This window comes from Adiantum capillus-veneris, chromosome 1, assembly GCF_014529385.1.
Source record: "Adiantum capillus-veneris isolate H3 chromosome 1, ASM1452938v2, whole genome shotgun sequence".
NCBI lineage: Eukaryota > Viridiplantae > Streptophyta > Polypodiopsida > Polypodiales > Pteridaceae > Adiantum > Adiantum capillus-veneris.
In genome coordinates, this window is record NC_140931.1 from 134,354,037 (window position 1) to 134,360,296 (window position 6,260).

Consider the following 6,260-nt stretch of genomic DNA (forward strand, 5'->3'; position numbering starts at 1 on the left):
CCATGCTTTTACTTATGCTCTATTTAGAACTAAGTCACCCACTGAGAATTTGCAGATCTTTTGTGTGACATGGTTTGTGATTGCGTACTATGTTCTCTCTACATAGCAATAGGTGAAGCAAGCCCTTTGTGAAACAATTGTAGATAGAATATGATATATTTGGCGTGACAAGTAACCTGGCTATGAGGATGCAGCCACTAAGTGCTATCAACTTGTAAACTATCTAGTGTTTTGGAGAAATGTAGAGAAAATTGTTTGAGAAATGTTGGGATCAAGTACACACCCATTTACATGGGGCACGTTTTGTGCTATATCCAAAGTTTCAAATGCACAATATGATCTGATAATAATGAGGTCATCAATAATCTTAAGAAAGTGTGTGCATAGTTATTAGGTGATATGGATGGCAAAGTAGCTTACACGTAGAAGACAACGTACACCAACAAAGAAGGAGTGTTTGGGGATCCATGGCACATAGATGCAATTAAGGCATTGAGTGAACTTGTTTGATGGAAGGAATATGGGGGCGGGGGTGGGGGGTGGTAGAGCTACAATACATGGCTATCAAGGTCTTGCAAGTGGCCACCTCCAGTGGAAGTTCTTTTGCTTTTGTGCACAAAAAGAAATTCAATTTATTGAGTCCAAAATAAACTGTAGACTTAGTGTACATCTTTTGCAACATGAGAGTAATGCACAAGCCTACAAGATATCCACACGAGCTATAGAGAAAAGCTTTGGATGTTTCTAGAACCACAAAGAAATTGCAGGTAAATCCCACTCTGATGATGAAGTTGAGTGGGATTTGGAAGATGTGGATCGAAAGTGTTCAGATGTGGAGGAAGTGGATGATATGGTGCTTGTGATTGACGCTCTAGATGATGTATGAGCAATTTTATATTGTAGCAAAGAGCTATACTTTTGTAACGATTATATGTGCTCTCAACTACACTTATGTAATACTTTTGTATATGATGGTTCAGAGACACACTCCTACTTTTTTAATATGTGTAATACTTTTGTATGTGATGGTTTGAATATGCACTCCATTTCTGTAATGACTTACATGTTTGCATATGATGGTTCACAGGTGAACTCCATTGTTGTAATGACCATAGAGCCATACATGGGTGAGAAATGCAGCATAACTACAATTATGTATTTTTTTTTGGTTTTAAATAAATAAATAAATAAATATATCTCTCTCTCACTCACACACACACACAGTTAAGTAATCTTACAACTAGTATACTTCTATTACATTCAAGAAAACCCTGACCTTTTTTGACAAGTGTAGGACTTCTTTTACCACAAACCCGAAAATATATATATACAAAAATATGATTTTCAACCCCCCCCCCCCCCGCCTCTGCCTTTATGGGAATGGCCCCTTAAAGCATAAACTTGGACAAATGCCTTTCAATGGCGCATTGAAAGCAAAAATATTACCCATAATGCACTGGCGAACAACACTGAGTATTGTAGTAACTAATCTTGAGTCGATCAAGGTGTTCATGCCTGTCACTTATAATGTATACCACACTTGGAGCTCTATACACACACATGCTGCATGGTGCTCTTCACCTCCTCTCTCTCACTTAGTCTCACTATAGAGACTAGGCGGCTACCGTTGGTGGCCTTACTATGCTTATCACGCCTATCGCATACAATATAGATCACACACAGTTGCCCTGTGTACCCACATACTACATAATGATGGTCTTCATCTCCTCTCAATCCCCCTATGGGACCGAGGCAGCTATTGCCTAAATCCTTACACCTTGGGAAAGGAGCCGACTACTGGTCTGCATCAACATCAAACCTATACAAAGGTGAGGATTGACCTTGAACCCGTCACTTAAGTCTTTTTTGCGTGGTTATTGTGTTGGTATAAAGGGAGATTGAGGGTTTGTTTTGGAAGCTTGCCTACTGCCTAACCATGGAGCTTGTGAACAAAGAGGGTGCATCTCAGATCCACACTCTGTATATTTTATTGGTTTTTTTACTAGGCACTCTGGTTTTCATATGATTTAAATGGTTTGGCTTAGCAACCATATTAGTAGTAAAAATACCTTGTCCGTTTTAGCTCCAATTTTTTACGCAGATGAGTTGTTCACAGTAATTGAATAAACTTTGTTGTTAAGCATAAAAGATACATAAAAAAAGGGGGGTTTGTATGGAGCTATGATGGGTAGCTTTCACATACCAGGCATACTGTATTATTGGAATGGTATGGGTTTCCATACACCAAGGCTTGAACTAGCATTTTTTGAAATCTCTTGCCATCTCTTTTGATTTGGGGTGATTGGCATTAGATAGTACATGTCTACATCACATACAAGCTTGGCATTATACACATGGCTATGGTTTTGTGCTCGGTTTCCCGCATACTGGCTCAAAATGATTAGAATTTTTTGCTACAGGGTTAGGCCGCTAATGCCAATATAAGGAAATGTACATATAAGGTGTAGCTATGTATTTATTGAGAATGATGTGATGACTGGTTAAGGGGCTGAGCCTGATGAGATTGATATTGCATTCTAATGATGGGTTTTTGATTTAAAAAAGAAAGAGCTACTAGCATAATCATGGTGTCACATTGTTAGTAAAATGTAATATATATTATGATTTATATTGCAATCTAGGATAAAAATGCCGTGACGAATACAAGTCTGGATTTCATGGCTTAAGGCATGCCTTACCTACACTAGTTGGAGCAAATTTTGGATTTTTTAATTCAAACTTTATATAGAGGAGTTGATCTGTTTGGCTGAGTGCTTTTTTGTCTAAGCCAAGCAACTGACTAACTATTTAAAAGCATAGAAAGGGGTATTTTTGAGGGATTTAACTAAAGCTGATAACTGAAGTTACTATGTTTTGACTAATGGTTCTAAAGATGGAAGTACAAAAGAGATATACCACATGTTCCTGATTAGTTTTAGGGTAGTTATCTGGCTAAATAAAAGAAAATCTATGTAAAATCTTGAAGGAAAATAAACTTTGAACTAAAGGTGATACTAAGTCACTTGATCAGAAGGGGTGGTGGCCTTCTGATCAAAATGATACATAGGTAAAGAACTATTTAAGGAATATTAAAAATTGGGTTATATAGAAACTATACATATAATAGATACCATAATTCATTGGGTTTATGGTTTCTTTACAAGTTCTATTGAAGTTTGTAAAAAATTGAAGAACATTTACACTTTGGACATTTGTTTAAGGTTAAAAAGTTGTAAGTTGGACATGGATTATAAGTGATACAATCCATTGGCACCTGTAAAACGCATTCAAGACTAGCATTTCTGTTTTCTTGACTGAACGGATGTAGGCGAGGACTCTATCCTTTCTTGGAATTTTTTAGCTTGAAGCAAATGTCTGTCCATGATTACGCTGGCTCATACTACTTGGGAAGTACTTCTTTAATAGGTTACTATCATTGTATACTAGAATGAGGCCTCATCAAAAGACAAGATCCTATTGATCAGAGTAAAGCCAGATTCGGAGAACTCCCAAATGTTCACAGACTTCAGTGGAGCCAGGTATTGCAAGCTCAAAGATGAAGTGCAGATAGAGGTTCAAGAAGCCAACCCAAGTGTTTATATAGAAATCTGCACAAGTCTGCAAAGCATCTATTTGGTGCATATACAATCAGGGTCATTGTACATGGATTATAGTGGTCATATCTATGATTGAGAACCAGAATTGATGGATCCAGCAGATCAACCAATAGAAGCCAATCTAATTGGAGAACCAAGCCAAAGACTGTACAAAGGTCAAGATGGAGCAATCTACAGCTTGATGCTCAGTGTTCTAAAAGAATATGCCGACAATTTGGCAAGCACAAAAGCAGAAGCTTCTCAGCAAGAGCTTGACATGATAGAACCAAATGAAATACCACCAGTCATGGCATATTGCTCAGATTGTAAACGAAAGGGTGGACATTTTTCTGAAGATTGTCCAAGAAATCCTGACAACAGGGATATATCAACTGCCAAGCAAGGTACAAAGAAAATTGGAAATGCGAATCTCGATGTAAGTGCATTTAACTCATCACTTATCACGCAATCAGATGATTCTGCATTACCAATAGAAGCACTGGTAAAAACACTGCAAGTTCAAAATCAGCATAAAGATGCACTAGCACCTGAAAAGCTTAAAATTGATTCTTTGAGCAACAAATTCTTGCATGAATTTAGTAAAGGTGTCGAGATATCACCAAAGGTTGAAAAGATTGTTAAATTTGCATATGATTTTGCATCCACTACCACAAGTGTGCAATCATTCACGAGTCTAAGGGACACATCAAACAGAATGATGTTAGCATTGTATGGCACACAATTCATGTACACACTATGTAGACCAAAAAAGAAAACTGTACAAAAAGGATCAACTAGTGTTTGAACGGCCCACATAATAGCTCATAGAAGTGCGACCAGTGATAGATCAGAAAGGATGGTTCATTTTAGAGGAAAGAATCTATTATAGCCCATCATCTCTAGAGCTGAAAGACATTACCCGAGTGAACCCAGAAATCAGTTCAGAGCCAAATTCTCCTCCATCGAAAATCAAGCTTTGATGTTGTGACCAAAGGAACATATAGTTTGACCAAAATAGTCAGAGACATAGACGAGAATCTAGCATCTATGATGCCTTGGGTCCTGAGACCACAGAAGCTCATATCATAGGAGACCCATGGGATAGACAATATCAGGAAAAAGATAAAGCTCTTTATAGCTTGACTTGGGGAATAATTTGTCATGTTTCACGGAGATACATGGGAAACTATGCAGAAGGTTTGCAGATGCCAAACATCAACAGTGCTACCCAATGTGTAACTTCACAACCCCAAAAGGTGAGACTGTACCAAAGCCCAACAATTTTGAACTCTTACAATGAAGCAGGCTATAGTGATCACCCTAGGAAGGGGGGAGCTGTGAATCCATCAAGCTCAGCTTATGTACCAGGAATCGCAATGTTAGTTAGAAGCCCTAGAGCTTCTAGCCAACAAACCTCTTCAAAGGAAAAACCATTGAAAGATCATATGGTTGTTGGAAGTTTCCAATTGACCCAAATTTTATCAGAATCTGCAGACAAATGCTTATATGAAGATCATTAGGGACAGAAGGTTCTGATGATCTCCACAAGTCAAAACCAAAAGCCGAAAAATCCAATATTGTTCAAACAGTTACATGTGATCAAGCTCACATATGCATATCAAGATGCACATGGTAACAAATATCAGCAAGATCATGACCTTGTACAAACCCCTACGGATGACCCGACTGAAGTCAAAGACTATATCAAGATGATGCAAAGCCTCTAGCTGCCAGAACAGGTGGCACAAAAGTCAAAGTCAATGGGAGCTAAAGTCTAGAAAGCTACACGAAGGTGGTCACCAAAATCTCCTCGAAGAGACAGATTCTGCCAGAAAGTACAATGGATCTTCTAAGGTCAAAGGATACTCAGATGTAGGAGGACAATGCTGAACAATTGCAAAAAAGTGCAATATTACAACCAATGGAGTCCAGATCGATTGAAGCTGGTGGTCATAGAAAAGAAAATGCAGATAAAGCTCAACTAAAGGACACTGTCACAACAAAAGTAGTCAATTCGGATACAAATCCTGAGAAGATCAAGTGCAACATCATTGGTGAACACGAAGAAAAGTTGTCAAGTGAAGTAAAGCTAGATTTTCAGTTAGACAAGAACCTCATGTCCTTTCGCACTTGGAAAAGATGTGGCCAACCATAGCTGGAAGATGCTCTTGAATTTGTGAGAATATCAAGAAACAAACGAGCAGAATGCTGGGGAATCATCTCCACCACCATTGAAGTAAGTTCATAGATAATCATAGCTAAGTTCCATGTGATCACAACAAAGGATATGCCAGATGACATCACAATGGGAATGCCAATGGCCCAGAAGATGTTAGAGGTACATAATTCAAACAGGATGCAGTCATCACAGAAAACAAAGATTGAAGACCAAGACTGGTCACTCGCGGACGACAGCACAAATTCCTCAAGCACAATTAGAATGGAGACCGACGCCAAAGCAAAGCTTATTGAAGATGATTCATCTCCATCTAGCAGAACTTCAAAAGAGCTTAAAGCAAACCAGACAATAGCAAGTGCAGATCAACCAGAGCAAACATTTCTGTGTATGCATAAATAGGATGTCCCATCATTGGACATATGCATTAGACACTCTTTTTTGTTTCCACCTATGCACCTTGAGTGGACTACAACAGGCAAACGAAT